Source organism: Petaurus breviceps, unplaced genomic scaffold (assembly GCF_028583685.1).
Source record: "Petaurus breviceps papuanus isolate PSGF00001 unplaced genomic scaffold, PetGlider_PUasm1.0 90650, whole genome shotgun sequence".
In the NCBI taxonomy this organism is placed as follows: Eukaryota; Metazoa; Chordata; class Mammalia; order Diprotodontia; family Petauridae; genus Petaurus; species Petaurus breviceps.
In genome coordinates this window covers 6474592-6502168 of record NW_027187299.1, presented here as the reverse complement: position 1 = coordinate 6502168, position 27577 = coordinate 6474592, and the positions used below count along the sequence as shown (strand labels likewise).

At 38.8% G+C, this 27577-nt stretch overlaps 1 long non-coding RNA gene across 1 annotated transcript; it reads right to left on the bottom strand.

The window, feature by feature from the left end:
- LOC138143592 (uncharacterized) lies at positions 1-27366 on the bottom strand. Its single transcript, XR_011163739.1, has 3 exons — positions 27269-27366; positions 18845-18905; positions 1-371 (listed from the first exon to the last, which is right to left on the bottom strand). It is a non-coding gene; the product is annotated as an uncharacterized lncRNA (long non-coding RNA).
- Between the last annotated feature and the right edge of the window lie 211 nt (positions 27367-27577).

Here is a 27577-nt window from a genome sequence, read left to right as displayed (position 1 = left end):
GAGAAGAACATAGATTTATTAAAATAACAAATTAAGAATATTTCTTATTTTAAAAGTCAAAGTGATCAAAACAAAGGATATGATAGTCCTTTATATTACTCTAGTCAGACCATATTTAGAGTATTGTATTCAGTTCTGGGCTCCCCATTTTAGAAGGGACATTGACAGATGGAGACTATCACAATTCATTTGATTGTCTTGAGGTCTGGGACTGTCTTTGGCATCTTTTTGTATCCCGTATGCTTAGCACCTTGTTGTTTAGTCATTTCAGTCATATCCAACTCTTCTGTGACCCCATTTGGGATTTTCTTGGCAAAGATACTGGAAGGGATTGCCATTTCCTTCTACAGCTCAATTTACAGATGAGGAGACTGAAAAAAAAAGAGGGTTAAGTGACTTGCTCAGGGTCACACAGCTAGTAAGTGCTAGTAAGTGTCTGAGGCTAGAGTTGAAATCAGGAAGATATCTTCCTGACTCCAGGCCCAGTGTTCTCTCTACTATACCACCTGATTGCTCATAGCACCTTAGTAGGTATTTAATACATGTTTATTGATTGACTGATTGATTGATATCTAGAGGAGGGAGACTGGAATGATTTAGAATTTGAAGATGATGTCATATAAGTTGATGAAATTAAGAATGTTTAACCTGGAGAAGAGAAAAGAGTAATTGTTTTAAAGTATTTGAAAACAGAAGAGGGATGAGGTTTATATTTCTTGGCTCCAGATGACAGAATTAAGACAATTGGTGAAACTTGTAGGGAAGCAGATTGAGTAAAGAAAGAAACATTTTATTAATCAATTATCCAAAAATGGAATGGGCTACCTTTGGAGATAGTGAGTTCTCCTTTAGAGGTTTTTAAGAAGAAATTGATGATCATTTGGTAGTTTTTTATAGAATGATCCAGGTATGGATTAAATTATATGATTTCTGAGGTCTCCTCTAACTGAGATTCTGTAATTCATGGATACCAGCAGAACCAATATTGTCATGGGGGCAAATTGCTCAGGCTACATCAACTTCCTCCATGCTCTGCCCTGCCCATACTTTTCCTACAAGAAAAGAACCACATGATCTAGGCGAAGGTACTGCCCACAGCCAGAGCTTTATTTAAAGCATAGAAGCTCCTTTTTTAGGGAAATTGGTACCTGTCATTATCTATACCAACTCTAAAAACACAGCTTTAGGAGATACATCTGGTAGTCCAGTAAATGCCAGATTGTTTTTTCAATAGTTCAATTTTATTATCGCCTATGTCCTAGAACTTTGTAAAGTAATTCTGTTAGAACCAGATGTAGTTCACCTAAACTCAGGCCCATTTGTCTATTCACTGGATGGGCACAATGCCTGAAGGAAGGTCATTTTTAATGGGTTCCTGTACCTTTAAATCCTTCCTGTCAAGGCTTGATCGGTAGTACTTTGGCTCTGCCATAACAGTTTGGCAGCAGGCCACAAAGGCCTGCTTGTTCAAACCTAACAAGCAGTCACTTGTGACTTGGCCATGACTTGGCCATATTTGCTGATATGCCCAGGCCTATGAAGTAGGGATTTGGGCCTGATACAGGCAGCCAACAGGCTCGTTGCATCCTTTGCCAATTCCCTTCCACCCTTGGGTTGTGGTATCTTATACCTGCCTCTATTATAGGGCTATGATGTCCTAGACACTTTGACTGAAAGGCCCCACTTTTTCCCTTATTATGGAACTTGTACTGTGGTGGGGGTTGCCTGCTTATTCCTAAAGGAAATTTTCTGACTCTGAAATTTCCTCTTATATCACCTGTAATTGGAGCCCCTCCCCCCATTTATCTTACATTACTTCTTGATTGATTTATTTCTAGACTTAGCTATTCATGACTCTCCAGGGAAAGATTCACTTTTCTATGGCAGGACTGGCAATTCTAGGTGGCCTGGTAGGAAGATGCCATGATACAGTGACTGGAGTTGGGTAGATGAAGTGAATTCTTATAAGTCAATGTGGCTCCAGGGTGGTAGACCCCCAGATTGAATATGCAAACAAAAAACCATGAATTGAACCCAAGAATAGGAAGTACTTCTAGTGCTACTACTCTTCCTAAAATCAAAATAAATATACTCCCCTCCTGCCCATTGTGACATTTTACTATAACTCAATCTACCTATTCTTCCAGAAAATGCTCTTCTATCCAAATTATAGCTTTTATTCATTCCATCTTCTTGTACTTATCCCATACCATACAATTCTTGTAAATAATGACTGTCTTAAGGAATTGGAGGGCTCCCAACATGACTTGAAGTACATTCTACAATCAGCCAAAAGATAATTAAATAGGAACCTAGATGATGGCATCCCTCTGGGGAGTTCTTGAGTATAGGGGGTCAGGTATAGATATCTTCCTGTAACCAATGTTGAAACCACCAACTGTACCTGGAAGTATATCCCAAAGAGATCAAAGATGGAGGGAAAGAAACAATATTTATTAAAAAAAATTATAGCAACACTTTTTGTTTTAGCAAAGAGCTGGAAAGAAAAGTAGGTGCCCATACATTGGGGAATGACTGAGCAAATTATGGTATATAAATAGAATACTATTGCATAAGAAGAGTTAGAATAAGAGAAAGTTAGGAAAATTTGCATGATCTGATCCAGAGTAAAATGAGCAGAAGCAGGGGAATAATTTATACATTGGTTACCTCATTGTAAAAGACAACTTTGAAAAACTTAAGAATACCAATGAATGCAAGGCCTAGTGATAACTCCAGAAGACTGATGATGAAGCATACCTCTTGGCAGAGAAGTCATAGAAGCCAGGGACAATGTACCTTCTTTCCCTCCCTTCTTTTCAGTTTTCTCTTGGGTCTTGTCTTCTTCCATTAGATTGTAAGTTCCTTGAGATGAAGATCTGTTTTTCTGTTTTTTTTCTTCCATGTTTGTATTCCTGCCCTCCCTCCTCCCCCCTCCAGCCAGTTAGTGCAGTACCTAGAACATAGCAATGCTTAATAAATACTGACTGACTGACTAACACCATGTACATACCCTAGAATTGGTAAAGGCTTTTCCAACCTACCTATTTACCTGGCAGTGAGTTCCTATCCTACATTTTTTTGGTGCTCTGACAACTTCTGGATCCCACCCAGCCTAGCCTTTTGTTGAATGCTTAACCCTTGACTTGAACTCCATCCATTTCCCCAGGTAGACATTTCCCTTGTCTGTATTTCAGTCCTGTATTTGCCCAATCACAGTAAGGCTCTTCCCTTTCCAGGGTGAGATATGACAAAAGCCCCCTAACAATACCTCCTTGAAAGTGGCCAGACCAGCATCTATTAGACGATTTACAGTGATGGGGAACAAGGCAGAGCCTTTTTTCATCTGTGGATAGTTTGAAATATTAGAAAGATTTAAAAAAAAATCTCTCCATAACTTTTACCATTGCTCCTACTTTTACCTCTGGAAATGAGCAGAACAATTCTAATTCGTCTTCCACTGGCAGTTTTTCAAATATTTGCAGATAGCTATCATGTCCCCTAAAAGACTTTTCTTCTTCATGTTAAACCTTCCCAGTTCATTCAACTAATCATTAGATGGAATGGGTCTCCTAGACTCTTACCATCCTGGCCCCTTTCCTTTAGCCATTCCCCAATTTGTCAATGTTTTTCCTAAAATGTGGTACCCAGAACACGTTTCCCTAGAGTGCAATATTCCTCTGTTCTGAGAAATACAGAGACAGGAGCTTATTACTTGGGCAAAGCATAGCAGAAAGAACTTGCAGGATGTAAAATCAGTTACTAGATTCAGGTCTCTGCTCTGTTACTTATTAACTGAAAAATTATGGTCAAATCTATCTCGTTGAGCTTTAGTTTATTCATCTGTAAGATGGGCATAAAAATTGTAGTAGCTAAAAAAATTGTAGTAATGGGCATAATAATTATAGGGTTATTGTGAAGATCAAATTTGTACACATTAATGTAAAATATATGTGTACATATAAATGTAAGTTGTTACTAGTATTATTGTTGACAATCTTTCATTTGGGCTCTAACACTGATATTCTATGACAATTAGACTTTTGAGACAGGCATAGTGTCTAGGACTAGGAGGATCATTGTGCTACTTTCTTGGTCAGACCATATTTGGAGAATTGTGTTTGCTTCTGGGTAGGTTATTGAGAAGTTAGGGAGCATTCAGATGGGGTGAGCAAGAGGGTGAGGGAATTAGAGATCATTTTCTACATGGATTGTTAAAGGAACTGGAGATGTTTAGCCTAAAGAAGAGAAGATTTCTGGGAGTATGGATATAGGATAGCTATTTTCAAATATTTGAACCATATCATGGCAAAAACATTTTAGAATTGTTCTGCTTGGTCCCAGAAAGCAGAAATATGAGCTATGGACAAAAGTTGTAAGGAGAAAGATTTTTGCTTTGGTGTCAGGAAAAAACAAAACATACCCAAAACAACTCTCAGTATTTCCTGATCGAATAGGCTTCCCAGGTCACAGATTCCCATTGGGTTTCCATTAGGAACAATTATACTTACTCTATCTAGTACAGATACTGATTTACTTATAACAATACGAGTTAGCATTCACACTGTATTTTAAAGGTTGCAAAGCACTTTCTTTTACATATGTTATCTCATTTGAAACTATAAAACCACTCAATGGTAGAAATTTTAGAAACTTTTTTTTCCCTAGAATATTTTACAAATGCATTTCCTTTGGGGATCTCTTCTGACATTAAATGACCCTACTTTCCATTCTACATTAAAATTCAGAGAAGGGAATGGGAGTTCCTGGAAGGAATTGATCTCCTGCAATACCAGCAGACCTATGGTGAACCTGGGGGTGGCACTAGAACACTGCTTCTGAAAATACATTCCATTTCTGTGTGCTTTTAACACATTTATTGCAGAAGAGACTGACTAAAATTTTGACTCTACAAATCTTCTTTATTTTTCAGATTAAAAAGTTACTCCACAACCAAAAGAAAGGTCACTGTAGCTAACTTAAATTTTAAATTTTGTGACTTTCAGATAAATAATAAAATTATATCACAAGGTTGTTCTCATAATAAACTTAATAATAAATATAATACATTAATAAGCCCTCCACCCTCTATTCCTTGTGATTTCATTGGTGTGGGGAAAGTCCTTCTCCCAATACAGATTGTCAACTCTTAGGTAATTGGGGTGGCTAGGTGGTACAGTGAATAAAGCATCAGGTCTAGAGTCAGAAAGATTCATTTTCCTGAGTTCAAATCTGGTTTCAGACACATACTAGTTGTGTGATCCTGGGCAAGTCACTTAACCCAGTTTGCCTCAGTTTCCTCATCTGTCAAATGAGCTGGAGAAGAAAATGGCAGACTACTCCAGTATTAGTGCCAAGAAAACCCTCAAAATGGGGTCACAGAGTCAGACACTACTGAAACAGCTTAACAACAAAAATATACCATGTCAGCATAATATGGAAATTCAATCTGATTCTTAAAAGAAAACAAACAACTTTTTCCTTCTTTTTTTCTTTTTAAAGATTGGGTCTTTCTGCCTCACCCACATTGGGAACTGCAGGGGCCTCTCACTGGGCTAATCCCATTCTGATCATCACAAGAGTTTTGACCTATTCTGTTTTCAACATGGGCCAGTTAGCCCCTCCTTAGGCAACCTAGTGCCTCCCCCCAGCTCCATACCCTCAGGTTCACCATATTAATGCTGAACTTAGTTCTAACATCCAGCTGGCTTATATTCCATTGCAGCTTGTAACTCAGGAGCTCAAGAGATCCACCAGCCTCCATGGCCTTGTCTAGTCATTCTGATGTTCATTTCTTTGATTATACAACTAGAGCTACTCCCTCCCAAGCCCCCATTCATAACTAATTTCTTTGTTTTCCTTTTATTTTATTTTTTAAAATTTGCTCCTCATTCAATCTAGTTGCCGTGAGCTGGGATGCTTTCAAGTTTCTCCTAACATTGATAGCAAAATATATTTGGATTAAAAAAAAATACAATGTTTACCAGTGGCGGAGTTAAGGAAGCAGTCAGTCAATAAGTGTTTATTAAGTACTTACTATGTTTCAGGTACTGGGTTAAGCACTAAGGATATGAAGAAAGGCAACAATACCACCCAAGGACCTTATGTTCTAATGGAATAAACAACTTAAAATAACTGGGTACTTTATAATCTGTATGCAAAGTAAATGGAAGGTAACCTTGAAGGGAAGGCATTAGCAGAAGTGGTAACAGGGAAGGGTCCCTTGTAGAAGATGTGATTTGTGCTGAATTTTGAAGGAAGCCAAGGAAGTTAGGAGGTAGAGGTGAGGAGGGAGACCTTTCTGGCCATGGGGGACAGCCAGGGCAAAGGAAGGAGATGTAGTATGGAGTATCATGTGTGAGGAACAGCAAGTAAGGCCAGTGGAACCGGGTCATAGAGTGTATAGAGGGGAATCAAGTGGAAGAAGACAGGCAGGTTGAAAGGGGAAAGGTTATCAAGGGCTTTAAATGCAAAACAAAGTTTGGAGGTAATAGAGAACCACTGGAGTTTTTATGCAAGTGGATGACATGACCAGATGTATACTTTAGGAAAGTCACTTTGGCAGCTGAGTAGAGGATGGATTGCAGTGGGGAGAAATGTGAGGCAAGAACAGTTCCAAAGCTATTGTGATAGTCCCAATGAGAGGTGATGAGGTTTTGTATGAGGCAGTTGAATGGAGAGAAGAGAACTTTTTGTATAAAATGTATAAAAGACATAGTGAGGGTAGAATCTGTGATTTGTCAATAGATTAGATATGTGGCATGAATTTGAATGAAAACTTGAGGATCGCACCAAGGTTGTGAGTCTATATGACTGGGAAGATGGTCATACTCTCAACAATAAGAAGAAAGTTGATAAGAAAGGAGGATTTAAGGGGAAAGATAGCTAATTCTGTTTTGGAATTGTTGAGTTTGAGATGCTTATAAGATATCTGGTTAAATATGTCTAAAAGATAGTTGGTGATATGCAACTTTGTCAGGATTAAAATTAGGGCTGAATATATAGATCTGGAAATCATCTATATAGGGATGATATTAAACTCATGAGAGCTAATGAGATAACCAAGAAAGATAATATAGAGGGAGAAAATATGAGAGTCCAGGACAGAGCATTGGAGGTTACAGTTAGTGGGCATGACATGAATGACTGGGAAAGAATGGTCTGATACCTAGGAGAAGAACCAGGAGAGAATAATGTCACAAAAACTTACAGGGATTTCTCCTCTAGAAAAGTATCCAGGAGGAGAGGATGACCGATAACGTCAAAGATGAAGTTTGAGAAAATACTGTTAGATTTGGTAATTGAGAGATCATTGGTAATTGTGGAGAGGGCAGTTTCCATTGAATAATAATGTCAAAGGCCATATTGCAAAGGGTTTAGAAGTGAATAAGAAGAGAAGAAATAGAGGCACCTAGTGTTGATAGATTTTTCAAGAAATTGAGCTAAGAAACAGAAGAAAGACATCAGATGAAAGCTAGGGAGTAGTGGGGTAGGATCAAATGAAGGTTTTTAAAGGATGGGGGCATGTGGACATATTTGTAAACAGAGTTACCAGTAGATAGATACTGGAGATTAGAGAGAGTGAAGATGATGGAACAACTTGATAGAGAAGAAAAGAAAGGATAGAATAGGATTATGAGTGAATCTAGAGGTTTTTGCCTTGGCAAGGGGGTCATCTTTTCAGAGACAGGGGTGAACAGGAATAAACTGGCTGATTTGGTTGATGCCTTCCTATAAGAATATAAGATAACAAGCAGTTATGCCATAAACACTAGCTAAAATATTCCATACAGACTTACAGAGTAGAGTCCCTTTCTTCTCAGATGGTTAAGCCTAGATTAGTATCTAAGTACTATGAGTGAGAAGGGCTGTTACTTTGGATAAATTTGTCACTGTGCTTCAGTTTCTCAATCTGTAAATTAGAGATGATAACACTATTTGTTATAGAGAAAAATTAAGGATAGGGCTGCATCAGTAATAAAGGGGTTTATTTACTAAAAAACCAGAAAGTCTTGGCCACCCTCTCCCCACTACATCCTGCTTGGAAGATGATATTGCCTGTTAGGAAATACCATGAGATGAACCTAGAATCAAATAATTTGAACTAGAATGTAATTTAGGGATTATCTAAGCTAATCTGTTCCTTTTAAAAATGAGGAAACTGAGGTCCAAAAAAGGAATGGTATAACCATAGTTACACAAATTTGTTAGTAATTTAGTAGCGGTACTAAGACAAGTACACCCCCCCCCCCCAAGTCTCCTAATTCTCATTAGGTGTGCTTTCTACTCAATCACTACCTTTCACTATCTCGGGGACAGTAATGAGCGTAAGGCCTCAGTGCCTACCCTCTACCTATTCACAAATTTGTTGTGAAACTCTGTATGATCAGGGTCAAAGGTATTGGATAATTTCAAGGTCTTGTCATTATTCCAGTTATTCCAGTATAACAAGAGTGGGTCTATTATCTTGATACAACAAAGTACAGTATTTATCTACTCCCACTAATAGCACCCAAACTGTCAGATTGAGGGCATATAGTGGCCTTTAGAAGTCATCTTTAGGCATATTACATTTCAAAAACTGAAATGTGTTGGTGGTAATGAAGCTGGCAATGATGACATTGCATGCAACGCATACCAAAGGGTAGAGTGATGTAAAATAGAGTAATTTGTAATAATGACAAGACTCATTAGAATATTCTGCTGGTTGTATACCCAGTGGCCCAGGGTGACCTTCATTCTACCGTCTAAGGTACCAATTTGCTTAAGAAGCAGAAATAGTTGTTTATATGAAATAATTTCTGATTGAACTTACTAGTGTGCTTTTACTAATATTTAGATGGAATTGAGTCATGTATAATACAAAGAAAAGCTTTAAACTTTATCTGTGCTTAGTGCTAGATTCTCCTTACGTATCTCTTTCTATAAGCTACTGCTTCTGATTTAATTCATTCCTTCTGTTTTTACACGAGTCTTTATTTAATTTTTCTCACTTTGTACTGTCCTTGTTATTTCAATTCTCTCTCCTGGTCGTATTGTCACTCACCTCTTGGAATACATCCTGGTACCTTTTGGAGTTTGGTCTCCACTTTGGAGATCATTGCTCAAAATAACATGTATGGAAATGAATGACCCTGTAGAGGCTTTCCAAAGAACATGCAGAGAGAGCTCCCCTGGAAACTTCTAGGGACACTAAGGACAAAATGATTTCTTGCTTGAATCTTTGGGTGATGAACTTCCTGAATGCTGCCTAGCCATGTAATGGCCTACTATGGAAAGTTGGTGTTTGGGGATGATATGATAAACCCTAATTGGTCCTTTAGTTCTCTCTCTCCCCTAAGAAGGGGGGTGGGTATTTTATCTGATCAACAAGAGGGCTGATAGCTCTCTTTTGGGTGTAACTGCAGATGACATAATGCAGTGTGTTAGAGGCTCCCCACATGGAGTATACGCTCAAGTAATTAGGCTTGTACCCATTCTTCTGGCTGCCTTTTCTCTTTTTTTGTGTGTTTCTTTCCTTTAGCAGAGACCTTGTAAGTATTAAAAATGTCTTGGAAGACATGTGAGTGATGGTGAGAAACAGCAGGTCTCCTAACGATTGCATTTAGAGCAGTACCAGCAGCAGCCTTGCACCAAGGGAAGAATTGACATTGGAGAGACAGATACCGTGGGAAAGAAGATCCCTTTTGGTATTTATTTGCACTGTGATTTGCAGAGGTGAAATGTAAAATGATTAATTAGTAGCTTTCCAAAACCAAAGCAAAACTGTTTATGTCTCAATGAGACCTGAATATTAGCTTTCCAAATTATTGTACTAGTAGTGAAAACTTAGTCATTTTATAATGCACACAATGATTCTTTTGTGCTTAGTAATCCCTTTTCCAGGAGGGAGTATACCTATACTATTCCTAGTTCATATTTGTACATTGAGAATATTTTTTACTTCACCCCTTCTTTGGGAAAACAGTAGACTAGAACCAAAGATACTATAATTAGTAGCTTTCTTTTCTTTTTTTGTTTTTTATTAATTACTATAATTAGCCACTTTTCTTGGAAAGCTGAGGTAGGGTGATAAACCAATGAATATGAGAACAGGGAGTCAAATTCCCATTATTAGAGGTCAGGCTTATCCAGAGCTAATTATAGGCATACTGCAATTGCAAGTAAAAGACAAGGTATGGGTATAGGACTACATGTATTTAGCTCCAGTGGTCTAAGTCTAGCTAGCCACTATGTAGAAGGAAAAAGAAGTGATGGAGATCTAAAACTTTTACAAGGTTGTGCTTGGAATCCTTGATTGCTATCCTCCTTCAAAACTTTAGCACCTAACCTTCTTTCTCTTCCTCTCTACCATTCACATTCCAAATTGTTGTTGTTTGCTGATTCAGTTACAATGATCATTACTTTATTACATTTTTTAAAAGAAACAAATAATGCAGTATAAGACTTCTTCACACCATAGTAACAGGCATCTATATAAAACTAAGCTAGCAAACAATGTATGCCATTGACAAGGTTAAGATAGGGAATTTTGCCTATATCACAATAGAAGCAGGGATGAGTATATCAGATAGTACACTGCCTAGGAATTAGGAGTACTTGGGTTATGATGGTCCCCCATTTGATATATTTTGGCTGTGGGACTCTGAGCAAATTATTTATACTGCCAGTTTCCATGCAACTAAGACTCTAAGTTGTCTTCCCTCTAAGTAGAGGGAATTTCCTTACCAGGAGTTCCCTATACCAATAAAAATCACAGTTCAGGTTTGAATAAAAGAAAACAGTCAATATTCACTGAACAATAAGCATGTGTGTGTGAATGGGGGAGGTGGAGATGAATCATGACTCAAATAGCTAGCCATATTATAGAAACTGGCCATGAGTACTCATGGCCCATACCCCTGTATCTTGAGAAGGCTTTGAGCACTGGCCCTGGAGTCGGGAGGACCTGAGTTCAAATCCTATCTCAGACACTTAACACTTACTAGCCGTGTGACCTTGGGCAAGTCACTTAACCCCAACTGCCCTGCCTTCCCCCCTCCAAAAAGAAAAAAAAGAAGATGTTGGAACACTTTGGGACTTCCACAGGGTACAGATTTAAACCTCTGTGGTCCTGGGAAGGATTGATGACAATAATCATCCCTAGCCTAAAGGACCCCAAATGGAATAGTAGTTTCCATACCCCCCAAAAACTAGTAAGTTTTTAATTACCTTGGAAAAGAAATCTGAGTTAAAGTGAAGGGTTAGGTGAAGGGGGGAGGAGTACAGTGGATTAGATTATGGAAAACTGGGTAACTGGGTACTTTGGAAGGGGATGGAAAGAGGGAGGAGTGCCTCAATCCTTAGTTCATAGCAACTGATCATAATCTGCTTTTAAAATAAATTGTTTCAGACTTACTTGTCCTGTGTTTAGAGCAGCAAATAATAATAACCATCATTTATACAGTGATTTAAGATCACAAAACACATTTCCCACAACACATAGAAATAGGCAAAGGTAGGTGAGCCCACCCAGCTATTAAAAGGAACCCATTTCCAGAGCTTATAGGTACTTTCTGAAAGAGCAACAACCTTTTTGCTCTGGGCAACAACCCCCTACAAAGCTCAGGATTTCCTGTGTATTTCAATGTGCTCTTGGCTTCAGGTCATATTTCTCCTCTCCTATTCCCTCTCTACTTCCCCCACCTCCCCCTTCTCTTGAAATTTCTTCCTGCTTAGGAAGTCTTAATGACATGTTGATGGACTAATTGTTCTGTGCCTTGAGGGCCTGATGCTGGGCAGTTCTATGGCATATTAGTTCTGTGTGTATAAAATCCATATTATACACGTGTAATTTGACATAAACACAGTGGAATGTGTATATATACATATATATCTACAAATATAACTCTACATAATAACATTTGTGATACAGCATTCGATTTATTGGAAAACTTTATTTTAAATGCCTCTTTCTTTAGGAATAATGAGAAATAATAAATCCAAGAGCAAATTAGACCTTGAAGGGACTTCAGAAATGTTCTAGTCCAAACTAATCATTTTATAAATGAGGAAATTGTGCCAGGGAGGTTATGACTTGGTCATATAGGTCCAAGATCATAGAGGCTCCAGAATGGAGAAGACCTGAATTTTGAACTCAGGCTCTGACTTCAAATCCAGTGTTCTTTCTATCACATCATGATGCCACTAGGACTACAAGTTGATATATTCAGTATACACTGCTTGGCAAATGACCTTGGTATATTGGTACTAGATTATATAACTTGATTTAGTTTTAATACCATTTTATATCTATCTATCTATCTATCTATCTATCTATCTATCTATCTATCTATCTATCTATCTATCTATCTGTAGTATTTTTCAGCTTAAGGAAGAAAAAAAACCCTTACTCTTTCTTTATTTGATTCCTTATTAGAAAGGGACAAAAATTAAATTTTTGACATATGTTTTAAAATATCCAAGATTTAGTACATTTGTTATTACTAAGGTCCTACTGACATACAATAAACCAAGTGTCTATGTGATATTGTGAAAAGAACTATGGATTTCAATTCAAAAGACCTAGCTTTGAATCCCAGCTCCGCTGAATATTTAACTGTGATTTGTGTAAGGCTACCCTGAAGGGAAGGGGATAAGCATTTATTAAGTACCTACTATGTGTCAGGCACTGTGTTAAGTGGTTTTTACAAATATTATCTTATTGGATCAAACACTAAATCTTCCTAGGTTTTAGTCTTTTTTATCTGTAAAATAAAGAATTTGGAATAAATGACCTCTAAAATCCCTTTCAGCTCTGAAATCCTGTGGAAAATGTTCATTTCAAAGATATGTAGTGAGAACTTCAAAAATCTCCTTTGCCTTTAGCAGAGCAGTTAGATAGCAAAGTGACTGTGTGTGTGTGTGTGTGTGTGTGTTTTCAGTAATTTTTCAGTCAATTCCAACTCTTTGTGACCCCATTTGGGATTTTCTTGGCAAAGATACTGGAGTGGTTTGTAATTTCCTTTTCCATCTCATTTTGCATATGAGGAAACTGAGGCACACAGGGTTAAGTGACTTGCCCAGGGTCACATAGTTAGTAAATGACTGAAGCCAGATTTGAATTCAGAAAGGTGAGTCTTCCTGACTCCAGACTTGGAAGACTCGAATTCCAATCTGACATCAGAAACTTACTAGCAGTGTGACCCTGGGCAAATCACTGAACCTCTGTCTGTCTCAGTTTTCTTATCTGTAAAATGAGGATAATAGTGCCTACATCCCAGAGTTTTTGTGAGGACCAAATAAGATAATAATTGTAAAGTGCCTCAGTACTATATAAATGTTAATTATTATTGTTACAGGTTTATCTCCTGATATCCACAGAGTAACTGACTGCCCCCATTCCATCTCCTCTTAGAGATCTTTACTGTAGGTGTAGATAGACATGGAGGAAGAGAGTATATAAAGGGACACAAAGGTATGCTGATAAAGGTTTAATGCAGATAAAGGCTCTTTGGGGAAAAAATGCAACCCTGACACATTTTTAAATTTAGTCTTCATTAATAACATTTTCTCCACCACTTTCTTAAGTTTTGACAATCAAGAAAATAATAGATCAAGTCCTGATTTGTAGCTTTGCCAATTTATGAGCTGTAAAGTCTCCACCATTAACAATGGTCCTTCATGAGCTGGTATGAGCTGATTCCAGAACACCATTGGCTGGGTGCCTATCTGAACCTCAAGACTCAGGGAGAGGTACGGTAAGAGGGAGGTATTCTGGTCAGGTTCTGGGTGGGCAAGGAGGCAAATGAGACTGACACCCTTAGCCAACTGAGGATTGAAAGCAGGACTTCAACTGCATAGGGCGAAAGGGAGCATTCCTATAGCACTCTGAAATTCTTACCTTGGAGTGGGAAGGTCATGGGACAAAAAAGAGCTGTAATGTATTTGGCACCAGAGTGCGTTATAGAATTTTAGAGAGACCTTACAGATTCCTTCATCCAATTTCTTTTTCTTACAGATAAGAGAACTAAGGTTCAGGGAGCCTAAGATCGCAGAGGTGTCCTTGCCAGAAGCTAAGCAAGCATTTTAATCCTCATCTTCTGGTTCAAAATTCTGCACCCTTTATACTCTATCATATCTCTTTGGTCCTTTCATTTAGCAGTTCTCATAGCTACATAGAGAGCAGGTTTACAGGAGGCAGACATATAGTGATGGTGGAAGTTAACCTACAGGAAGCATAGCCATAGAAGACAGTGAGCAGAGCTTGCAGAGTGACTCTTTTCCAGGAGCTTAGGGGACATACATGAAGTCAAGAGTAGAGAGAAAGGAGGAAGAACACATTCCTCATACCCTCTCCCAAGTTAGAATTCTCCCTAGAGCAATCCTTCTAGTCACTGAGATAGATATCTAGGGAGGCTTTGACTCTTTAAGGACTTTGGTTTTAATTCTTTCTATAACCATTAATTTTGAAGATAAAATTGTGTTAAGTTTTAAGCCTTGTGAGCACAAGTGCTTATGAGCACTTGGATACCACTGTTCTTAGGTTCTGCCTATATGAAGGACCTGGGTTCATTTTGGGAATCTCTCATTTTTCTGAATAAAGGGGCAATAATTCAGAGAAATGAGAGATCTCCAAAATGAACGCCAGGCCTTCTATGTGCAGATGTGGCCTCTGAGGTAAAGATTCTAGGTATTTATGACAAAGGAATATTTCTCATACTCTCTTGTCAAATAATTTGGCATTTTATCTCAAATAGCTACATTTACCCTTCAGGTGAGTAGAGGACAGATTTACTTTCTTTTGAGGGACATGGAGGCAATATGTCTTACCTATTTTCTAGGCCCCACCATTTATTTACATAGGACCCAAATGTGTACTCATTCATAAACACTATCAAGAAGTAGTTACCAGAATCCATTTCTGAGAGGGGCCACATTGCCCTCGTTTTTCTATATCTTCATTTCAGGTAGTAACCTGAACACATCTAGGTCATTAGAGGACTTCATTTCTCACTGAGCATGAGAGCCTGAAGCAATTGATTATAATAAATACAGTTATTGTCATGGAATCAGACATTTTCAAGAAAGGTGATACATATAGGACTAAAGCATTAGAGTTCATAGTTGACAGTTGAGTTGTAACATTGCAAGTTTACCCCCCCCCCCCATTTTATTCTCTGTCTTTAATTGGCTTGGTAATTCTGTTCTTTCTATGTTGCATTTATTTCAATTGATGTTTTTCTCCTCTGTATCTATTTGAAGTGACAAATCAATCAAGTTTTCATGTTGCTGGGTTTTTTTTCCACATAGCCAGACAGACACTCAGACACAATCTGCATCTACTTCAGCAGGGTGTCTAAGCCAGGCTAAAATCCCCTCTGGTCTAACTCTTGCATTTCAAAACCAAAAGAAATTAGTCTGTGATGTCTGACTTTTCCAGAACTATAGAAATTGACCTTCCTTTAACCTATTTTACTAATGGAAAAATGAAGCCCACCTGCTTAGAAAGAAGAGGGGGCCTCCTTCTATTCAAGAGTGGAATTATACAAATCTTCCTAATATAATGAGAATAACATTTTTTTCAAGGCACTCTATCCATTCTATGCAGTCTTTGCTTTCAGTCTAGCCACTATTTGTAGTCAAGAAACCTGGATTCTGGTTCTGGGACGAGTACTGATTGGCTATGCATCCCTGTGCAGATAGCTTAACCTTTCTATCATTCTCCTTATTTGTTAAATCATCACTTCCTGTGCCTGTTATCACATGGAAGAGGTGGTGGGAAGATAAATGAGAAAAGATATAGAGGAAAATTTTGAACTATTTGGAAACAGCATGGCATAGTGTAGAAAATGCTGGGCTTGGAGTCCTGGGACCTTTTTGAATGACAGCTTTGTCATTTATTATCTGTAAAGTTAGGTAAGTCACTTCCCCTATCTGGGTCTCAGTTTTCATCCATAAAAGAAGGTTGAGCCCAATGATCTATAAAGACTTTTCCAGCCCTAAATCTCTCATAATATGAAATCTGAGCTAATAACAATGATAATGAACATAATGTCAAGAGAGCTGGGCCTTGGAGTCATGAAGAGCTGGATTCAAGTCCTGCTTCTGGCGTATACTAGCTTTGTGACCTTGGGCAAGTTGTTTAAACTTTCAGCATCCCAGATAACCCTCTATATGTCTACAAGTTGCAGTCAAGTTTCCTGTTCCCCTTGGGAGAGGGCACCCACACTGGAGGTGCCTTATGTTGATTAAATCACAGTTCTAGACCAGGAGAAAAAAATACAACTATTGTTGTTATCAATACTATGAATACTATTACTGTAATAGGGATCTCTTGCCTATAGGCAATAACTATGCCCTTTTTGGGGCTTGGTGGTCTAGTGGTTAGAGTGCTGATTTTGAAGTTAGAAAGACTTGAGTTTGAATTCTGCCTGAGATGCTTATTATCTATATAACTTTAGGCAAGCCATTTAACATCCCTGACCCTCAATGTCCTCACTGATAATTTTTATCATCTATAATTGTATATACAGGGAAATTATAATTTTCATTATCTAGAATTTTTAGGGATGGGGAAATTATAATTTTTATAATCTAGAATTTTTATAAATAGGGAAATTATAATTTTATAATCTGTCATTTTCATAGATGGAAAAGTTCTAATTTTATAATGGAAAGAATTTTATAGATGGGGAAATTATGACCTTTATAATCAAGATTTTTATAGATAGGAAAATTATAATTTTATGCTCTATAATCTTTACAGATGGGTAAATTATATTTTTTGTAATTTTGAATTCTTCTAGATAGGGGAATGATAATTTTTATAATCTATAATTTTTGTTGATGGGGAAATTAAAGCTCAGAGTGGCTTGTTTAAGGTTATTCAGCTAATAAACATCTGAGGCAAAATTTAAAGTTGGGTCTTTCTAAACTCAAGGCTAGAACTCTACCCAGCAGACCCCCTAGCCCTCACCAGAGGATCGTTATAATAGTTACAGCATTTTTTCAAGGTATTCTAAATATACATCATATATTTATATGTATGTATCTTTGTAACCCATAAAGCACTGTGCAAAGGTTAGTTACTAATAATGAAATACCAGTTTTATTGATGGCAAAATAATGTGATGAGAAATTAAATAATGAGTTTATATAGTGAGGACATGTGGCTCTAAAGACAATGATTCCCTCCTGCCCTTTACCCCTAACTTCTCAATGATATGCATTTTACCCTGCTCTGTCTTTGTCTTCTGTGGAGAAGGATGGAATTTCTCTGGTTCTACCCAGCGTGAGCAAAGAAGGTATGGAAGACCCTGCTTTGACTTGGAAGATAAGAAGGGAGGACAGCAGCTGAGTGAGTTAGTCACTAAACACTTATTAAGTACCTGATATGTTCCAAATCCTGTGCTATGTGCTGGGGATGCTTCTGGGCAGTCCCTTTCTGCAAGGAAACCACAGTCTAGTGGGGGAGACAACATGCAAATAACAAACCATACACAGGATAAATTGGAAATAAATCAACAAAGGGAAGATACTAAAATTAAGAGAGGGTTGGGGAATGCTTCATGTAGAAGGTAGAACAAGGTAGGAATGGGTTAGGAATTCTTAAGTATAATTGCTTATTTGTGGTTTCATAGCTAATTTCCAGTGAATTTCAGAGCTCTTTGCCTTCATTTCTTTTCCTGTGCATAATTGGCTTCTGGGCCACAAGACCTTTTGAGTTCTCATACAGGGTATGACACATAGTATGCAATCATGCAATAAATGAATTACAAGATTTGACTTAGGTAGTGGTTAATGGGCTCATATGTATAATAGTCTCAAAGGTCAGGAGTGGTGACCCCTGCCATTGATTCCAGTGTAATGCAGACATTTATCTTTCTTTTTATAGATATTTAGTTCCCTGTCAATGTCAATAGTGAAAGACAGTATTAAGAAGGATGGGCCATGTAAAAATTGCTTTAGGATAAATTATTGTGAAAGAGGGTTAATATCCTTCCTTACTAGAATCTGGCTTTATTAAAGTTATAAAGTTAAAGATACCACAGATACATTTTTATCATGGAAATTGATTAAAATTGTATGTAATCTAGTCAGAGCTGGTATTGTGAGTAGATTGCTTACTTTGTCTCAAATATTTTCTTACTCTAGGTGCCATAAGGAACAAATAATTAGTCTCATGTACCCAGAACTTATTTGGATTCTATGGAGATCACAAAAGAAATGTAAGTTAATATTCATGAAATAATAATAAGAAAATTAGGGGCGGCTAGGTGGCACAGTGAATAGAACACCAGCCCTGGCATCAGGAGGACCTAAATTCAAATCCAGCCTCAGACATTTAACACTTACTAGCTGTGTGACCTTGGGCAAGTCACTCAACCCCAATTGCCCTGCTTTTCCCCCTCCAAAAAAAAGCAAAAAAGAAAAAGAAAAAGAATATTACATATTAGCATATATAGTTTTAACTCATAAGTGCAATAATTCAGAGATGTAGTAGATTAGTATGGGCTAGAGCAATCAGGGAAGACTTCATGAAGAAGAGGGGACTTGAAGGATGGTTAGAATTTGTCTGGATGAAAGGGAAAGAAGGAAATCCAAGTGGGGGAAAATAGTGTGACTAAAGGCTTGAAGTCTAGAACAAGCCCTCTGAAGGAAAATAATAAGGCTGGCCCCAGTGGAGCAGCAAAGTATTCATAATAGTGAGAAATAAGGTTGAACAGATAGAATGGGGGCCACATCAGGAAGAATGAAACTTGCACATGTGATCTTATAGTGGACAAGACATGATCACTGCCCCTCTTGTCCAACTATTCATAGAAGATCTACCAAATGTAGCAGACTTGGGTTTGAATCTCACCTTTAATGTTACTTGTGTGACCTTGGGTAAGTTACTCAAGCTCAGCCTCCCTGGGCTTCATCTGTAAAAAAAATGAGTTGGATTAGATGACCTCTGAGGCATCTTCTAAATATACTTCTGTGATACCATGATGAAATTTTAAAAAGGTGTCAATCAGTTCTTTTTTTTTTTTTGTGGGGGGAGAAGGCAAAGTGAGTCACTTTGCCTAGAGTCACAAAGCTAGTAAGAATACGAGATTGGATTTGAATTTAGGTTCTCCTGACTCCAGGGCCAGTGCTGTATCCACTGCACCACCTAGCTGTACCCGTGTCAATCAATTCTTAAAATTCTTTCCTCCACAGACAAATAAATAAGTCCTCCCAACCTTTTAAAAAAGCATTTTATTTATTTACTTATTTTTAAAAACCACATTTGCCCTAAGTTCCTCAAGGACTGGGACTCTCTCATTTTGATCTCAATCCCAGCATATATCACAGCGCTTGGCACATTGTAAGTGTTTAATTGATGCTTATTAAATTGGATTATTCATCACACTGTAAAAATAAAAGATGCATGCCAATATGCAACCATAAATGCTGCTAATTTGTACATGTTTGATAAATAAACACACAGGAAAAAATTAACTTTCACTCATTTCAATATATTACTATTTCTATGACTTGGAGTCATTGACTCCAACAAACTCTTTTGACATTCATGACTTCTCCAGAGGACAAATGTAGTTCTGTGGAAAACTGACTTTGCTTGGATGGTTCTTAGCCAAAAATTGCTTTCTTTAATACAGCTTTTGACAGCTGTTTTGATGTTCGTGGCTTGGTCTCCTGCTTTTTTCAGCCATCTTTGGCACACATGATTTTGGCTATAGGTGTTTGTGTCCATCTGCTCAAATGGTGTGATTCTGGCTCTTAAAACCAGTCATACCCTCACCTTGGGCAGAGATGCCAACCAGTCCTCGATCCTGATGGCTAGCTCATATGCTGGAGCCAAAACACTTCAGCAGTAGGACGTTTACCCTATTGCTAGGCTGGAGGCATTGAGATATTGATGCCAGAGTTTCTTTATGCTCAAACTTACTTTATGGTGGCATATATCTTTTAAAAAACAGAATATCTAAACAGTAGGAGAAAAAGAACAGCTTCCAAAGAGAAACCAAGCTGTGTTTCAGTAGGTGTCTTGGAAATCCTTTGTATCTTCCCCCTTGTTCTTCCCTGCCCCTACATATGGCAACCAGGAATATAATTAGGAAAATGTCAAGCTTGTGCCATAAAAAGGAGCCAATGGCAAACAAGGATGTCAAAGATAAATTTAATAAAACAGGAACACATTGTTCCAGTGGAAAGAGGATGGATACCTAGTGGAGTAGTTGGGTTTGAACCTTCTTCTAAGGATGAGGTATCAGCAAATGCCTCCAATTCTATGGATTCTCCTGAAATAACCCCCCCCCCACATGTCCTTGCTTATTTTTAAATTTGGTAAGATTCTTACCATTGCCACATATTTGTTTCCCTCAAGCTTTCTGAGGAGAGGACACGTGTTTGAGGCTTTTTGTGCAGTTATTGCTGTTTGGTTTGTATAACTGTTGCTTTTTAATTTCCCCTGGCTTATTTGTCTTGGCTTCCAAGGTACTGCACTTTCCTAATTGTCCTTCATGAGGATACAGCAAAGGAGGCAGAGAAGGAATGGTTAGATATATAGTAAGAGAACCAGGAGAGAGAAGTATCCTGAAAACCTAGAGAGAAAAGAGTATCAAGGAGGAAAGGGTGACTGATAGTGTCAAAGGCTGTAGAGAGGTCAAGGAGAAGGAAAAAGCCATTGGATTCTGTAACTAAGAGATCATTGGTAACTTCAGAGAGAACAATTTTTGGAGATATGAGAGTATGGAGTAGAAACATTACTATAACTCAGAGGTAAAGCCAAAGTACAGAATGTTATGCATGCCAAGTATTTTACAAATGGTACTACTTTGCATTCTTTGTAAGAAATTATCATTCTTGCTATTATACAGTTTTAAAAATTGGTGGTGAAGTGATTGACTTAAGACTATGGAGTGAGCAGTAGCAAGCCAAGTCCAGTGTTCAGGACACCTGAGTTCCATGTGTCCCAATGCAGATCTGAGCTCACATACCCCTGCAGATTCTTATGAACAGAATGTCCTATTGCCTATAGACCATGACCTAAGAACCATAACAAAGTGTAGGGTTACTTAGCAACCTGGTATATTCAAGAAGAGCCACACAATCTGCATGAGGGTAATTCTCTATTCCCCAACTCATCCAGATTAGTCCATATGACATTCCAAAATTAATACCACAATGTTCAGCCAATACCTTTTGGCATCATCTCTCTTCCATACCCCTGTGAAAGTGATTTTCCTCCAGTACAAGCATGAACATATTACTCCCTTACTCCATAATTCTTGTAGCTCCGTCTTACCTCTAGTATATGATACAAACTACTTTAGCATTTAATATACTTCACATGTAACTTGAACCTACTATCCCAGTCTAATTATACATGACTTCCTTTCATGTTGTCTTGGTTCCAGCCAGACTTTGTTTCTTGCTATTCTTTACACAAGACACCACATTTCTTATTTCCTTGCCTTTTCACAAGCTCTATCCCATGTCTGGTATGCACTCTACTTTCACCTCCCTTTTTAAAAAAAATTCTAAAAAATCCATATTTCTTTTGAAGTTCAGTTTAAGTGTTATCATTTTTTTTAATTTTTGGAGGGCAATTGGGGTTAAGTGACTTGCCCAAGGTCACACGGCTAGTTTTTGTGTTAAGTGTCTGAGGCCGCATTTGAACTCAGGTCCTCCTAACTCCAGGGCTGGTGCTCTATTCACTGCGCCACCTAGCCGCCCTAAGTGTTATCTTCTTTATCAAATACAAAATTCCCAGGTGTGACCTTGGAACAAGATTAAAATATAATTGAGAAATATTTGACAAAAAAAATATAATAGGACATTGATGATATTAGTATGTGGTTTTCTAAGTCAGTTCTTTTTCTAAGCCACCTTCAGAGATCCTTATACATGGTTTAGTGGCCCTCATTTCTATTTGAATCTGACATTCCTATTCTACATGAACATTTTCCCATCCTCCAGCTTCTAGTTCCTCTCCGCTCAGTATGTGTTTAGTATATTTTTATATATATACAGGTTGCCTCATTCAATAGAATTGAAGTCTTTGAGGGAAGGGGCTATTTTGTTTTTGTCTACTTCCCTGTCATCTTTCACAGTCCCTGGTACCCAGCAGACCCTTATGAAATGCTTCTTTGCTAATTGATTGATCTTTGTCTAACTCCACTCAATTTTAGTTGTTTGGACAGAAAGTTTTCTGACTACAGAATAAAAACGATTTATTAGTTTCACTTTGCTCTTATTATGGTGATTTGCTAAGTTGTGTCTCCAATTTCTACTTGGCTTGGCTCCCATTTCCCGACAGATTTCTCATTCACTTGCTTTTGGTTTTATATCTATGCCTATAATAATAATATAGCCTTTGTGGCACCTCACATGCATGTGCCTCCCATCTCAACCCAGCAACGCTGCCCCAAGTTCAATTAACTCTATGGTTTGACATCTACTCAATACCAAACCCACTGATGTGTTTATTTTTACTAGTTTGCTATAGATTCAGTGAGATCAAAGGAAAAACATATAATGAAATAGTTTAGTAAGCAAAGTAGCAACAAAACATTTCTCCCATAAACCTTGGGCAGAGTCTCCCACAAATATACACATTAACAGTGGGAATAAAGGATGTGTCTGGGAGCATTTGTGGATGGATATGCATGTAAGACACTGTGTTAGCAACCACACTAGGGTGGGCTGCTAGCACAGGTTCTTTGATCTGCTTTTCTAAAGGAAAGACAGTTTCAAAGGGGTCAACAATATTACTTTAATTAAACAATGCAGACTGGTACATAGAAAGAAGTGAGTATCCAAGAAAGAATCCAATAGACAGGGCTCCAGCTGTCTAAACAGAGTAATAGGTACCTAATCACCAGACCAGGGAGCGCCAACATCTGAGTTCACAAAGGTGAGGGACTCCTTAACAATGGCTACCCAGAGACTCACCTGGCCAAATCACAAAATAAAAGAGTGAGCCCACAGGCTTTGTGAAACCCAGATGTTGGCGCTTCCTGGTCTGTGATCAGGTACCTCTTACTCTGGTTAGACAGTTGGAGCCCTTGCTATTGGATTCTTTCTTGGATACTCACTTCTCTCTACTTATATATGTTTAATTAAAGTAAGATTATTGACCCCTTTAAAGCTGTCTTTCTTTTAGAAAAGCAGATCAAAGAATCTGTGCTAGCAGCCCACCTGTGTGCTAGTGCAGTTACTATTACATTTGGCATAGTTGGCAGGATCTGTGCAGACTAAAGGAAAGTGGTAGGGGGTTGCTCATGGAAAAACATTTAGCCATTATCAAGGGTGTCCCCGGCTGTGAAGGTGAATCACTCATCAAGGTTTGGAGAGGAAACCTCTGATAAAGAGAAGAGACCTCTGATGCCAACCTGTCAGAACACTGGAACACTGGACTGATAGAAAGTAAGATTGTTAACACCTTTGAGGAAAGTATAGGGTTTAGTGGGACTGGGATAGTTATCTATTATTTACCAATTGTTGTATTATTTTGCTATGCCCAGAGTCCAGACCAGAGTGACCCCTCCCAATGTAAGGCTGGGAGAGGACCAGCTGTCCAGGAATTGGGGTGGTATGGGCCAGAGACAGAAGCAGGGGACAGGATCCCCTGGAGCCCACTGTGCCTGAACTCAGGCAGGAACAGGGAGAGCTTGGAGTGGAGCAGTCCCTTCCCCTATAAGGTGAGACATGGAACAGGAACAGAGAGCTGCCTGTGTCAGAACCTAGGCAGGAGCTGGGAATTGTTGGCCCACAGACCTGCAGGAGGAGGAGCCATGGGGCTCAGGACTTGGCCCCAGGCCAACATGAAAGCTTTGTAGCAAAAGCAGGAGCAGTGAGGGTACTTTCCTGCCATATCCCCTTGGGATGGGTTGGGACTCAGAGAGTGGAGTTGTCTATGGTGGGATTGGGGGAAGTGCCACAAACCCTGAGGACCCACCCTGTTGGCTTTGTCACCCAGCCGCCCCCAAGGCTTGGAAGCAGGGGATGGAGCAGTGTTAAAACTTGTTCTCTTTAGCTTATTAGAGCATGTGTGCACCTGAGAGTGCTAGGTGGGATCCTGCAACAGCAGTGCAGGGAGAAGGACACACCCCCAGGAGGACTTTACTTGAATACTCTATTTTGAACCTACTGCGATGCAGAGGTGAAGTGTGTTGTGTTCTCTGCTTCCCCTGGGGGTGTGCTGTGCTAGGGAAGACCCTGGCCTAGGATCCCCTGATTGTATAAACAAGTATAAGGTGGGGGGTATGCTATGTTACGTTATATACTTTTGTGTTTCTTTGAGGTCATGTGGTCACCCTGTTAATAAGTTGTTACGTTGTTATGTATTTTGCAAATGTGAAGCTCATGGTATGTTTATTTTGTGGGAATTTTGTTGAGCTGATATGTTAATGCCTATCCAGATACAAGTTGCCCTTAAAATTCTTTTGGCATATGTGATGAACATTTAAGATCTTAGGGCCAAATGTAGTATTAATGGAATATAGGATCTTCCTTGTATAAGCAGCCGCTAACTCTGCTAACCTAGGGGCCAGCCCTAGGTTGTGTTCTCAGGGAGGATTGAAGAGACCAGAGACAAGGGAAAGAAATGACTTACAGTGTATTCTAAGAAGGAGGGGCACAGGGATGGTGTCTGGGAGGAAGAAAGCTGGCTCCTTATATACTTTTAAAGAGAGCACTATTCAGGCACGAATTCCTTGTGCATGGGGAATGTGAACCAATGGAGGAGGGCTGAACCAGCCATATCAGCTGCTGCTCATCAAGTGAGCCGTCTCATGGGAGATGTTCTTGTGAGCCGGCAACTGGACTGTGGCCCTCAGCACCTCCTCATCTCCCAGGGTAGGGAGCAGTTCCTGATTTCCTGTGAGACAAGAGGTGCTTGGAACTCACATTGTCCTGTCTACCTTGTCCAATGTGACCACATGTGTTCCTTTTTCCCTTGGAACATGGGCCATGTTCCCAGGTCTAAAGGTACACAGGTATTTCAATCATGGATGTCTTGTTGTTTTCAGTTCCAACCCAGTTCATAGCTGTGATACATCCTGAGTCACATACAGCCCATCAAGTGATTCAGGGAAATTTATATTGCCTTGTGGGAGAAACCTGCTTAAGGAGGAGCTTGCTTAGGGGGAAACTTGCTTGCCAGGAAGGCTTTCTCACCTTTTGGCACTGGGCCAATTAGGCACTGAGTCACATGAGTTGTGATGCCTTCTTGGCTCTGAGCCTATTAGTTGAAAACTATTTACTGGGAGGTTGGTATTTTATTTTGGGGCCAGTCATGGGAAGAATGTTTCTTTCTGATTTGGCTAGACAAGACTCAGGGTAGCCATTGTTAAGGCTTCTCTTCCCCCCCACCACCTTTGTGAACTCAGATATTGGTGCTCCCTGGTCTGGTGATCATGTATCTATTACTCTGTTTAGACAGTTGGAGCCCTATCTATTGAATTCTTTCTTGGATACTCACTTCTTTCTAGTTATCTGTCTGCACTGTTTAATTTAAGTAAGACTGTTAGAAAAGCAGATCAAAGAACTTGTGCTTGCAACCTACCCTGTGTGCTAGCAGCCCACTGTGTGTGCTAATGTGGTTGCTAATGCAGACACATGTGGAGCAAGTGCTTATGTAGAGAGGTCACACATCTCTGGTGCCTCAGGGTTGCTGACATCTTCTGGTTATGTCATCGTTCTATTCCTACTGGCTTATGTGCTGGTCATATGGTCACTACTGGACACCTCGCAGAGCTTCTCACTGCTGGCTTCTGATCAAGTTCTCAGCAGAGGGACTATCTTTTCCCCATAAAAGGAGTGGAGTTAGCTTGGATTCCAGGGTCTTATGCTTTGACTTTTGTAGTGAGAAAGGCAGCACTTTCACATATCAAGTCCTCAGACTAGGGAAAAAAGTCCTTAGATACTTTCTTTCCATAAGTTCCTTGAGGGCAGGGTCTGTCTTAATTTTGTATTTGTATCTCTAGGACCTAGCACAGTGCCTGGCATATAGGAAGCTCTTTAAAATGTTTGTGGATTGATGAACTCCTTTTTAGAAAGCAACACAGCCAGGCAGCTAAGTAAGACCCACAAGCATTTAGTCTATTTTTTAACCTATTTCTTCTTTCTCATCAGTATTAATCTCTCTGCTCCAAGCTTCTATCTGATTTAGGGTCAGAAAGACCTTGTAACTCCTATTTTATTCCCAATTGAAGGGAAAATCTGTATCTCCCTCTAATCATTTTAGGGTTAACCTTCCAGCAATCTTCAGAGATTTGATAGAGTCTGAGGCTCAGAATTTTTTGGTTTTTGTTTTGTTTTTATTTCTTCCAATTTCTTAAGATGCTTTGGATTTCCTATGCAAATGAAGTGGGGGAAGGGAGAAGGCAAGAATACCTTTTCCACTTCAATCCTTTGTTCCAAAATCTTTCCTTTATTATGTATGTGATGAAACTTCCCAAGCTTTGAACTAGTCTACAATAACAAAGTCACTTTTCTATGGTGTTTTCTTTACAATAACACTGTGGGATAGATAGTTATTATCACCATTTAATAGATGTAGAAATTGAATCTCAGAGAGATAAAAATGTCTATTGTTAGGATACAGAACCAACACTGGCACCCAAGTCTCTAGATATGAGATCTAATATGTTTTCCAATATACTAAACTACCTCTAGTTATTGTTCTGGGAGCTGGCTACCATGGAGCTTCTTTAACTGTATTCAGTCATTCTAATGTGCTGTCTCTCTTCTTTGCATGTGGTCATAAACTTCAAAGATTTAATCTGCCATTTAGAGCAGGTGTACGAATAACAGGATTCTCAGACTCCTATGATAAATGGAAAATCCTCGTAAGTTATATTTTTCTTCTAAAAATTTTATTGGTATCTTTTGTTTTATTTCACCTTCATTTTTTAATGATATGCTGTTTGCTGTTTCTCCCCTCACCTAGGGAGCTATTCCTTATAACAAAGAATAAAAACGGGGAAAAATTTGTTCAGCAAAACTAGCCAACACATCAACCAAGTCTGGCTTTAATTACCTCCAGTATTTTACACCTATAGTCCCCTATCTCTACAAAGACAGGAAGAAGGCATAGTCTCCTATCAGAACCTATTAAATTGAAAAACATGTAAGTAATGAGCTAGAACAAATATATTAAAATAATTCTCACGATACTTGATCGGTTCAGCACTTTTCTGCTATGATAGTATGCTAGTTTTGTTAAAGCCTAGGAATAATGCCAGAAAGAAGGGGAACACAAGTAAATCTTTTTTTTTTGTTTGTTTCTTACCTTTTAGTGTCATTAGGTTGGATTTGGTGCCTCCTCCCCAACCTTCAAACTGAATTCAGACACACTTGAGGGAGTTTGTTTCTGGCTCTATATCAGCTAAAAATGTCTTTGTCTGGATGATTGACAAGGGAGTTTGGACTAGTTTGGCCTCCCAAAGAGTGTTTGGAGACATGTCAACTCATTTGCAGAAGTCAGGGGTGGGAGTCTGGGTGGAAAGGGTGGGGGGAGTAGAGTGAATATAGTGCCATTTTCATAAAGCCATAGGAAGAGAACAGGGAAGCAGGTTATCTTTCTTAAAGACAGAGTGTA